At 39.0% G+C, this 12961-nt stretch overlaps 1 protein-coding gene and 1 non-coding gene across 2 annotated transcripts in view; both read right to left on the bottom strand.

The window, feature by feature from the left end:
• The window catches only part of TTC29 (tetratricopeptide repeat domain 29), a 723881-nt gene that overhangs the window by 526864 nt on the left and 184056 nt on the right, over positions 1-12961 (bottom strand). The window lies entirely within an intron of this gene.
• On the bottom strand, positions 1677-1749 carry TRNAA-AGC (transfer RNA alanine (anticodon AGC)). Its single transcript has one exon. It is a non-coding gene; the product is annotated as a tRNA-Ala (tRNA).

The raw sequence follows: 12961 nt of genomic DNA, 5'->3' as shown, positions 1-12961 counted from the left end.
AAAATTGATAACCATCGGGATCATGAGGTTAATAAATGGTGGTTTTAAGCCACCATTTGCAGTGAGCTTTGAGGTGGCTTGTTATACAGCAAAAGCTGACATAAGATTCAAGGTATATAATTTTCTCATCTAACACCAGAACAAAATGGAAAGATCAAGGGAATTATGGTTGTTCACCCTGCATTTCCCAAAGTCCTTTCAGAAATTCTGAGAAAGGGAGATGGAGCCTTGACATAGAACAGGTCCATTTTCACTTCTTGGGTAGAATAGGCTTTAAAGTTTCTTTCTCTAAAATAAGTGCTCTTAATCTGACTTTAAGAAGGGGCGTGGTCCTAGTTCAAGTAGAGAATTCCTGGTAGCAGCCCAGTGTACACACAGTTCCTGCTCATGATGGCAGGAAATGTACTGGCCTACATCTCCCAGGATAGTCCTGAGTTCATCAAACTATGTGTTACTAGGGCAAGTCTTCTGATCTGCGGTTGGAACAATACGAATACTATGTCCGTATACTTTGGATACCATAATTAGCAAGTTAGACATTTTGTTGAGACGTTTCCAAAACTCATCCTGTATTCTCACCAGACAAACCCTTGACTTTTCACAAAAGCATATTATTCTTTTAATGCACACAGATTTAAAAGCATGGCCATTAAAGTACAAGGCCATCACTGCTATTGAAGGCATCAGCAGTGTGCCAAGAGTAGAAATAGAGAAACCAAAAACAGTATCCATTCTAACGGTCCAAATCAGATGACGATGGATTAGAGTACTGGCAGTAGAGGCTGGGGAAAAGGATGAATTCAAAATTTGTTTTGGGAGTAGAAATGACAGGACTCAAGATATAATTGTGAAAAAAAAGAGGAAACAACAGCACATCCAAGTACACACATCAAAAGTGTATACAGTTGGATAGATGGGTTCAGAGTATGGATGGAAAAAATTTAACAGGAGAATCTGAGTTTGAGAATTGTCTGCAAATGGGTGATACTTAAAACCATGGAATGATGAGAGTTCCTAAGTAGAGACTGTGGATGGGGAAGGAAAGAGGACCAAGACCTGAGCCCTAGGGAGCCCCTGCATGTAGAAGTCAGGAAGCGAGAAGAGCCTATGAAGGCAACTAATAAAGAAGTAGAGGAAAACCAGAGTGCACCATCACAGACACCACAAGATGCAAGGATTATAAAATAATCCAGACAGACGACTGGCTGTACACAGTTGAAAGATCAAATAAAACAAGAACATATTCATCTCATTAGATTTGGCAACATCGAGGCTATTGATGATCTTGACAAAAACGTTGTCAGTGAAGTTTGCTGGATTGGAACCAATCTGGAAGGGGTTGTAGAACAAACAGAAGGTGAAGAGCTAGAGGCACCCCATAGAAATAACTTTATAAGTGGCTTGTAAAGGGGGCCAGAGAAATGAGATGGTAACTAGGAGAGATTGAAGACTCCAGAGGAAGCTTGGGGTTTTTTGTTTGTTTTGTATTTTAGATTGAGATACACAGTTTGTTTGCTTCTGGGAATGAGGCAGTAGAGATGGAACTATTGATAATGCAGGAGAGAAGAAAAATAAACAAAGGAGAAAAGTCCTTACAAGAGGATGGCATCCAGAGCTGATGGGCAAGTTTGACATTTTATTTTTTTGAGTGGGAAGGTAATTAGATTTACTTTTAATGGAGGTACTGGGGATTGAACCCAGGACCTCATGCATGCTAAGCATGTGCTCTACCACTGAGCTATACCCTCCCCTCCTCCAAATCAGTTTTTAACTGAAAGGCCACACTAAGATGTATATGAAATTGTCTATATATTGACTGAAGATCAGCGTCCATCTGAGAGCTTGTTAGAAGTGCAAACTCTCAGGCCCCACCCAGACCGTCTGGTGGCTGAGCCCAGGACTTTGCATGTTAAGCATCTCTTTAGGAGATGCTGATGCGTGCTGAAATGTGAGAAGCCCTGCTGTAAGTGTCACAGCACCTCTCCCTTCCTGCCTGCTCAGAACACTGACTCTGCCAGCTGAGTTTCAAGGCCTTTGTTATGCACAACTGGGTTAATGAAGAGGATTTAGACCAGGGTGATTGGTTAAGGTTTGGAAAAATATTGAGAGAATGAAGGACAAAAAAGTCATCGGTCTCCTGCCCTGTCTCTCTCCAGTGCCCTTTCCACCCCTTGAAACAAACACGTTTTACTATTTTAGCTATATCATATGGTATTTGCCTTCATGTTCTAAATGACATAATACTGTACTTTTTTCTCTATTTTAGATAATATCTATTTTTTTTCCTCTGTAAGTAATGTGAATTTAGCTCCTTACACCACACCTCACAGATGTTCTCTCTCCTAATTTTCAGAATAGTTTTATTACTTTTGGATAAATCAATATTTCATATTTTTATCCTGACTCTACAACTATTATTCATCAGTCAAGTAGTATATTATGATTGTATTTCCCTTGCTTGAATAATTGTATACTATTCTCGGACTAAATTGCTTCTTTTTCACTTACCTTTCTTTTTTGAGGATCTCACTAAATCTTCCCGTACTCTTCAGTAACCCTCCATTCAACTTTCTATTTGGTCAAAACTGGAATATATATCTATCAGTTCCATTTTCTTTCTGGAAACACCCTCTCCCAAGCCCTTCATAATCCTGTTCAAGATGCCCCAGGTCGTCAGGATTTTTCCTTCTCCTCTTTCCCAAGCTGGATCCCTTATGTCCTGGATCCTGGATCTCACTCTTTTTTGATGCAACCCCTTGTTTTATAGGAATGCATCCCTCTATAGCTTTCTGAGAAAATGTGGAGGAGATTTTAAAATAGTTAAAAAAAAAAAGGGACCTCATTTATTTGAAAATATCTTTATGTTAATTTCACACTGGATTGGTCATTTGATGAGGTACAGATTTCTAGACTGGAAATCATTCTTCTCAGAAATTTGAAGCATTACACCAATGACTAATAGCGTTCCATCTTGCAGTTGAGAGGCTGGATGCCATTCTTAGTTCAGATCCTCGTATGTGGCCTGCTTCTGTTTTGATTTTCTCTCTGGAAGCTTTTACAATGCCCACTGCCACCACTTTTATTCAACACAGTATCCTAGCTAGAGCAATTAGGCAAGAAAAAGAAATAAAAGGCACCCAAACTGGAAAGGAAGAAATAAAACTGTCACTATTTGCAGATGACATATTAAATATAGAAGACTCTAAAAGACTTCATCATTAGAACTAAAAAATAACTTCACTAAAATGGCAGGATACAAATTCAATACACAAGAGTCTGTTGCATTTCTACACACTAACAACAAACTATCAGAAAGAGAAATTATGAAAACAATCCCATAAACAATTGCATCAAAAATAATAAAATACCTAGGAATAAATTTAATAATGGAGGTTAAAGACCTGTATATTGAAAACTACAAGACTTCAATGAAAGAAATCAAAGAAGACATAAATATATGGAAACATATTCCATGCTCATGGATTGGAAGAATCAAATTGTTAAAATGTCCATACTACTTAAAGCAATCTCCAGATTCAATGCAATCTCTATCAAGATTCCAATGGCATTTTTCAAAGAAATAGAACAAATAATCCCAAAATTTGTGTGGAACCACACAAAAAAAAGTCAAATCATTCTTGGGAAAGAACAACAAACCTAGAGGCATCATGCTCCTTGATTTCAAACTAAATTACAAAACTGTATTAGTTGAAACAGTATGGTATTGGCATAAAAACCAACACATAGATCAATGGAACAGAATAGGGAACTCAGAAATAAACCCATGCATATACAGAGTATTAATTTACAACAAAGGAGGCAAAAAAGACAAAGGAGAAAGGATAGTCTCTCCAATAAACGGTGTTGGGAAAACTAGACAGCAACACAGCCACATGTAAAAGAATGAAACTAAACCACTGTCTTACACCATACACAAAAATTAACTCAAAATGGATTAAAGACTTGAAACATAAGATCTGAAACCCTTGAAACTCCTAGAAAAAAAACATAGGTAGTAAACTTCTTGATATAGGTCTTGGTGATCGTTTTAAAAATCTGACAACAAAAGAAAAAGCAACAAAAGCAAAAATAAATGCGCCACTACATCATTCTAAAAAGCATCTGCATAGCAAAGAAAACCATAAATAAAATGAAAAGCAACATACTGAGTGGGGTAAAATATTTGTAAATTATACATCTGATAAGAGGTCAATATCCCAATTACATAAAGAACTCATACAACTCAACATCAAAAAACAAACAACCCAATTAAAAAATGGGCAGAGGACCTGAATAGATATTTTTCCAAAGACACACAGATGGCCAACATTTACATAAAAAGATGTTCAGTATCATTAACCATCAGAGAAATGCAAATCAAAACCACAATGAGGTATCTTCTCATACCTACTATAATATCTATTATCAAAAAGACAAGAAACATGTTGGAGAGGACATTGAGAAAAGGGAACATTTATGCACTTCTGGTGGGAATATAAATTGATGCAGCCACTACGGAAACCAGTATGCAGGTTCCTCAAAAAATTAAACATAGAACTATTATATGATCCAGCAATTGAACTTCAGGGTGTTTATCCAAAGGAAACAAAAACATTAACTCAAAAAGATGTATGTATCGCCATGTTTATTGCAGCACTAAGATGCGGAAACAATCTAAGTGTTCAATCATGGATAAAGAAATTGTGGTATATATACAACAGAGTATTATTCAGCCATGACAAATAACAAAATCTTGCCATTTGCAACAACATGGTTGGACCTCAAGGGCATTATGCTAAGTGAAATAAGTCAGACAGAGAAATACAAATACTGTATGATCTCTTATATGTGCAATCTCCAAACACAAACACACACACACACACACAAACCTCAAGCTCTTAAATACAGAGAATAACTGATTGGTGGTTGCCAGAGGAGGTTGGAAGGTGGGAGATATGGATGAAGGGGGTCAAAAAGTAAAAAGAAAAAAGAAATAAATTTTAAATAATTAACTTAAAATTTTAAAAATACATATATTTAAATATCATCACATGAATTTTATATCCATATTTCTAAAATTTCATGATCATATGCCCTTGAGTAGTTCTTTTTTCCAATCATATTTGATATTCAATGGTCTTTTGCATCAAAAAACTCATGTCCTTTGATTCTGAAATTTTCTGTATAAACCTTTGATAATATTTCCCTCCATTTTCTTGTTCCCTCTTTCTGGAATGCCTTTTATTTAAATGTTAGGTTTCTATTACCCTCATATTGTCTTATCTTTCTCTCCCAATTTTCACTCCTGGCTTTTGTTCTACCTTCTAGAAGTCCTCAAATTTATCCTCTAAATCTTCTATTGAATTGTTTTTACTGCCTCATTTTTATTTTCCATGAGAGTCAGTTCCCTAATAAATACTTTTAAGAGGCTCTTATTTTGTTTAATACATATAAATTATATTATCTTTCCTAGGATATTAATCTCTTTTTTTCACATTTATTTTGTGAGCCCCACAATGAATTCTGTCCCCTCACTTTTTTTTCTATTTGTTTGTTCTGGTTCCTGTCTTAAAATTACCTTTCCTCTTGGTTAGCTCTTTATACTTAAAGGTCAGCTACCAAATCCTTACTGGAAGCTCCGTGTGCGTGGTTTGTCCAGTGATGGTCTCCACAGTAGGATGCCAGGCAGATACGTAGGTCTTACAGTGTGTCTGACTCCTTCCCCAACGCTCCCACCAGTGTCCTGGGTACAGAGCAGGGAATGAAGTCAGGGGAGTCTGATGGTCAAAATGTAGACTGTCATTTAATCCTGTTTCCATCCAGCCTCAGTCGCTTCTTTGATTGCCAATGAGCACAATTTTATCTGTCATAGTTTCATGTCTTGATTTGTCCTTAGCAAAACTTGGTCACTATCAATGTGAAAACTGTGGAGTTAGGGCAGGCCTGGGAGCATTATCATGGGGTGAAAGGGAAAACATGCCAGAGGGCATCCTAAGTTCATTCCAACCCTATTTGGGAGAAGAAGAGGAGCCAGGATGTAGGGGCAGCAGAAGAGGGTGGCGTGCAGGTGGCTTGGGGTGAGAAGGCACCATTCTGCCAACTTTTAGATTTGTCCTCATCCACTCACTTCTAATAGACAGAACACTTGAACTTTCATTCTCTCTACCTCCTGCTATCTTGCTTTCTCTCTTAGGGCAGTCAAGTGGCAGGGAAGGCAAGCCTAACTCAGGGAGTTTATTGCATAGGAATGAACCCATCTGGTGATCTCCTGTGAACAGAAGTGTTTGCTGGCTGCACCATCACATACACACCCAGACAGTTTATCACGTACATACAGTTTAGAAATTCTGCTTGTGATCTTCATGTTTCATGGACCCAGATAGGGTCATCGAATGATATCATCATAACAGCTATCACTAGTGTATAAATGCAGTGCAGTTTTAACAGGCGTAATAAACCGTATGTATTCCAACCATAAAAAGGAATTTTCCCACCCCTCCTCCTATTTCTCTTGGAACATCAGCAAATTGAGTTGCAGGGGAAGTATAATGAAAAGATTTTTAAGTCATCCTGCAGACATGAAGACATGGGAAGTTGGCTATGAAATTACATCTGGGTATTTTCGCTTATTCCCTGTTCAAACCCTGTCCAAAATTTCTCTATGAAATAGGAAACTTTCTTTCCCCCTTCCTTGCCTCTGTACTCTCCAAGTCTCAAGCTAGCTGACCTTTTATTAACTCTCTTCCTCACTTCCCAGCCTACCCCCTAAAATACTTTGCAGCAGTAGAGACTCATTCTTCATTGCTTGAACAGTTAAAAAAGAAAAAAGAAAAAAAAAAATGAGTCCATAACAAAGAGTTTCCTACCACTGCCAAGATATACTGTGATCAATCACCAAAAGCAGGGACGTATTCCAAGAGAGTAAGTATCAGCAGTTTTAGAGAAAACCAAGATGCATAACCAAATAAATATAGCGTATACCTAGGGGTACAGAATCAGATGTGCAGCATAAAAAGCAGATGACATCTTAGGAGTCATTGATTAAACCCCAAACCAGAGTTCTTATGGTATTTTAAGAGGAAACACCACGAGCTGTTTTCCCTTGCTTTTCTTTTTCTTTCACTTTTTCCTTCCCTCCTATTCGTCTCAGGATTGAAGGGTGAGGAGCGGTAAGAATAGTAATGATGATGTGGATTATACGCAAAGCACATACACTGTAGAAGGTGGGATATGGTTTTCACCTAGACTATCCCGTTTCTTTCTCTCCTTAGACTTTGAGAACAAAAAGTATGGTCTATCTGTCAGCCTTTGTTCTGCATCTTGAGCGTAACACGTGGCCCTACAATCTGGAGTATCTTACATGCTTGATATGAAAGCGTTCAAAGCAAGACTTGTTTAAAAGATATGTGAGGGGGTCAAGACTGAAGTATCCAAAGGGACTCAAGAGCGTGAACTAAGTTCATAAATGTTTAAGGGAGCCTGGACTTGAGCTTTCCCATAGAACAAGGGGAAGGGAAAGAGAAGTCAAATAAATTCCAGCTAGATAAGCAGTCTGGGTAAAGGACAAGAAGAGTGGGAGAGGGAGGAGGGTAGAAGAAAGGAGATCATAAAGCCAGGAAAGGGAAAGGTTCATTAAACTTGAGTTTGAAAGGAAACTGTACAAACAGTTAATAAAGAGAGATCAAAACCGGGAGAGGGGGGGTGTTCCCAGGACCCTGGGCAAGTCAGCATCTGGCAGCGGGCTGCATAATGGTAATGTGAACCAAGCAGATACAGAAAAGTGGATAGAGAATTTGAGACGGTTTGAGACGGGCACTTTCTGTTGCAGCATCCCTGAAATGGGGAGAGATGCTAATAGCTGAATCTTCAACTAAAAAAACAAAAAACAAAAGACTCCATCCTGCACAATGGCGGCTGGGTTATAAGCACCGTTCACAAAAGAACTAAACGCTCTTTTAGGAAATGTAGCTAATGAGATGAAAGAACGATATAGTCCAGATTGTATTGTCATTCTTGACCCACTCAACTTGTTCTTATTTCCCCTCTGTCGCCAGCAGCTCACTCTTGGCATTCATCAGTAGGATATGAGCACATGCAAAGGTTTGTAGCCAGAATCTGCAGAAAACCCCAAAATGCCACATTAAAAAATTCTCATCGGAATTCTTTGCAAAATGCACAAACAGGCATTGGATGTAAAGCGAATGGACATAGGGAAGATTCACTACATACGCCACTCTTCTCTCTGCAGGAAATGATAGTCCAATATCAACAACGTGTCCTGCAGGCTGACCCCTCAGTCACAGGCGTCCAGCTGCTCTTGTTAACAACAAAGGCATGATTTATCTCTCAAGGATGTAAAGGAATGAAAGACATAACCGAGAAAGTTATGGCTTAAGCAGATGGGATTGATCCCTTGGGACAATGACTTTCCCAACATTTATATCCTCTCCTCTGTATGTTCTGGTATCAAGCCATATCTCAGGATTGTTCTCGTGTTAAATGCCTCATCACTATCCTGATATTTTACTTTTTTCAGGCTAGTGCTTTCTGTAGCTAGCAATTCATTAATTAAATTGCCTTCATTTGCAAAGCAAACATGATTTTGGCCAGAGCAAGATTTATTTTGTTTGATTGTATATTTGTTTTCTTAGGCATATATTAATTTGCATAGGTGAAGCCGTATTTCTAAACAGGCTGAATAATTTTTCTGAAGCACAATTCTCAGGCTTGCCTTTCCATGCCTGTACAAACCACCCCCCCAAAAAAGGTCAACTGTGATCTAATTTCTGCTTGAGGAAGCAGATGGATGCAGGAAACAGGAAATTGGATTCATCCACATTAAAAGTCCACACCCAAAGATCCAAATGATAGAAAAGCCAGTATTTTTATCTCTTCTTTGACGAATCATTGTCAGATGCCTTTCTCCTAACTTACTACAATGCCTCTTTTCAGAATTCAAACAGCCAAAAAGTTCAGATAACTGGAACTTTTCTTCTATATTTTAGCTTTGTATAAAAAAGACTAAACAAATAATGGATATCAGAGACTTGGAGGTTTGTTGTTATTATGCTGTTGTTTTTCTACTTAGAGTAGGTCATAGAATCTCAGACTAATCACCTACATCTTATCCCCTTATGATAATAATAGTATTTATGTTCAACCATAATTATACTGAGGCTCTTCATGACAGGAACCATCAAAGGAAGAACAAATTCATTTTAATGCTATGTGTACACACTTTATTTGAAAAATTTTTAAACTGGAGATTGATACAGCTCTCAATTAACTATAACATTTTCTTAATGAGGACACTTTCATGTATATACATCTTTATAAGTGGGAAAAGTACTCTAAATTCAGTAATAAACACACACATATGCAAAATAGTTTTTATCAGGAAAGTAAATTCTGTGGAGAAGATGGAATTTCAATGACCCTATCAGTCAAAGAAGCTAGTCATAAAAGACTGTATGTATATGGAAAGTCCAGAACAGGCAAATCCACAGAAACAAAAAGCAGATTAGTGGTTGTCTAGGGCTGGGTAATGGGGGATGGGAAGGGTGGGGGAAGTGACTGCTAATGGATATGGGATTTGTGGGGGGGCTGCTGATGATAATAATATAAATTTGGATTGTGGTGATGGCTGCACAACTGTGAATATAATTTAAAAATCACTGAAATGTACACTTTAAATCAGCAAAATGTATGGCACGCTATATCTCCAAAAAACATTTTTTCAAAATACCCTCTCAGAGGTGGTTTCCCGGAGCTGCCCAGCACAAGGGTGGGTCAATAAAATCCAACCAGGAGCAGCAAACCTTTGGGTGAATCTCCTTTCCCTCACCCTTTCCTCCTCTTTCTTTGTCAGTGATATTGGACTAATCTGTTTCCTTCTCTGCTTCCATCCCACTGACTTGGAGTTGTACTTCGCCATCTGTTCACTAACCTGGCTTTCAATTACTGCCCCTCCTGAGAATAACATCAAGTGCTCTTTGTAGAATGTCCACTGATGGAAACCCTGCCTTCTGGATCTCATGGGAAGTCTGACACCTGAGCCCATTCTGCCATTCTCGACCAGAACTCCTAGACTCTGCTAAGTTTCCACTGTTTTCAAATCCCAACCTCAGTCTTCTCTCAGAGATGTTAAGTTAGAACCAAAATAGGGGTTCTGATCCACGCCAGGCCAGGCGCCTCAAGAAGGTTTTGCTAGAGCTATGGCAGTCACGTAGATCTAAATGAAATGTTATGAAATATACAGACACTCACGTTGGAGAGCACCCAACTTCTTTTTAGCCATTCAACTGACCTGGATATTAGTGGGTTTTCCATTTGGACTGGACCATCCTGTCCCCACTCAGGATGCAGGTTACAGAACAGAATGCTGGGAAATTCACAGCAATTCTATCTGGCCCCCAGCATAAAGATGCCCCCCCCCCCCAGTCATCATATTTAAGTGAGCCCTGGAAGCACCTCTTCAAATAATCATCATTTACTTAATGTCCATGCTTTGCATTCAAAGAAAGAGGGAAAGTCCTATCTGAAAGAGCTTATCTGGTCTCATGGAAGGATAGAAATCAGTCATGTGGTTTCCTTGAGTTGTTCAGCTTTTCCCAATTTCCCCTACCCCATAGTGAGAGCTCTTTGACTTCCTCTGCAGATTCTCTTCAAGAAGTGGTGCCTAAGGGCACAGCTGAATCACTGAGTTGTCCTGTGGTCTGATTCCCTGAAGCTTTAGATTTTGATTTGAAGAAATTGTTTGAAAGCACTAATATCCTTCCTCTCACCACTGGCAAATGGCAAAGTTTTCACATCCTGATAGCAATGCTTTCGTAAGTGAGAAATATAAGAATCAATTTGTCCATTATTCCATTATTCTGCCCAAACACTTAATAATTAAGGATAGACCAGAATACTTTGATTAACAACCTGGAAGTGTGTTTTTTTCCTTTGTTTGTATTCTTAAAGTTGATTTTGAAGTTGATGAGCTCCCTACAGCCTAAGAAAAATTCTTTGAAGCAGCTACCTGGGAAGTTGTCACAATCTGAATGAATGGTGCACTCAAAGTGAAACAGAAATTTCTCCAAAGCAATTTCAGTTTCATGTAACTTAAAATCTTAGAAATAATTTAGTAAAAAAAAAAAAGATAATTTAGTACAACTCCGTCACCTGCAGATAACAAAAGTTAAGACCCAGTGAAGAGAAATGACTTGTCCAAGTTCCTAAAGTTAAATACATGACAAAATGAGGGCTGGGGAAAAAAAACAAATCCTAGGCTCCTGAAACTGGACTTTCTTTTATTCCACGATCAGGCACTAATTTATGATGATGAGCGCTTTATGAAATTTACACTTGACTCAAAAACTCAGGTTGAGGGGTTGGGTGCCAGGAGAGAATTTGGAAGGGATGGAGAAGAATGAGAGGATCAAACAGCATCTTTTTTTTCTGACTCCATGCAACGATTAGAACAGAGAATATTAGGAATACTGTTACCTATCTCCCTGAATTAAAAATAGCAAAGGCCACCTGGCAGCTAAAGAAGCTGAAAAACACTGCCCAACATGCAATTCCTGGACACAGCAAGCCCGCAGCCTACTACATCAGGACACAGACAAGCTCAAAACAAGTCGCAGCACATGCCAGCCTTAAACAGTTGCAGTCATGTCTTATCTCTGACTATTATTCTATTACACCAAAATAATAACAGCAATTATATGCACCTTTATAGATAAATGCCAATTCATCCTCAAAGGATCATCTAATATAAAGGAAATAAAGAAAGAATTGCAAGGAAGAAATAAAATACACTACCTTTCATTAGAGTTACCTCCTGAGTTTCCTTCGATTTAACCTAATTTCTCTTGTAGGCCTATTAGAAAATCACTTTCTTCTCTGGGTAGAAATTGTCTATAGCTGTGTTTTGGAAATGAGCTATTTCTGGCATTGCTGATCTGTTATTCTGCCGAGCACTTTTGCAGGGGCAGAGGGCAGCTGAGTGAATCACAGAGACTCTTAGGAGGAAAGTAGATCTCTTTGTCTGAACAGTTATTGGTCTCCCTGGAGGTGCTCCTCTGAATTGAAAGAGAACCTTTTAGGCAGGTTCAGCACAAGGCAGGTGGTTTCATATCATAAAGACAATGCCTTCCGGTGATTAGTACAGCCCTTGAGTTACATTTCCCTGATTACTAGCTTGGTGACGTGGGGTAAGTTGCTGAACTTCTCCAGGAAATGAGGCCAGCCGTACTGATGCCACTGGGTTCTTGTGAACAGTCAGTGAAGGAAATACACGATTGTACCTAGCCCAGAGCTCATGCGGGTTATGTCGACACTCTGTAACAAACGGTTCTCTTCCCTTTTCTTAGCTAAGGGAATGGAAGTCTGGCTGTACTGCTAGAAGGAAAAGCTGCACCATCAATCAGCTCCACTGGGGCCACAAGGAAAGCCTGGGCCCAAGCAGCAGCTCAGGAAATTGGTGAGGGAGCCTGTTTAGCCAACATCAGAACCACAATTCCTAATGGTCTAGACCAGTGCAGTTCAAAGTGCAGACCGTAGTCCAACAGTTTCAGTTTCTTCCCAGACCTTCTAAATGTGGATCTCTGTGGGTGGCTCCAGGAATCTGTGATTCTGCCAGCTCTCCAGGTGATTCTTTTGCTCTCTCAAATTTGAAAAGCACTGGTCTAGGGAAAGTGTTACCAGCAAACCTGAAAAAAAAAAAAAAAAAAAAAAAAAAAACAGGAAAACACAAACCAGGGAAACAATGATTTTCAGGGGCTCGAGTCAAAGAGATTTTAAGGAAAGATGGAAGAGACAACTGATGGGAAGGTTCTGGGGAAAGCCTTTAGAGATCACAGGACAAATTTTACAAATGCAGCAGTCGGGAGCGGGGGTATAGCTCTATGGTAGAGCGTATACTTAGTATGCATGAGGTCATGGGTTCAATCCCCAGTACTTCCACTAAAAACAA

The sequence above is a fragment of the Camelus bactrianus genome, chromosome 2 (genome assembly GCF_048773025.1).
Source record: "Camelus bactrianus isolate YW-2024 breed Bactrian camel chromosome 2, ASM4877302v1, whole genome shotgun sequence".
Taxonomy (NCBI): Eukaryota; Metazoa; Chordata; class Mammalia; order Artiodactyla; family Camelidae; genus Camelus; species Camelus bactrianus.
This window is presented reverse-complemented; position numbering and strand designations above follow the sequence as displayed.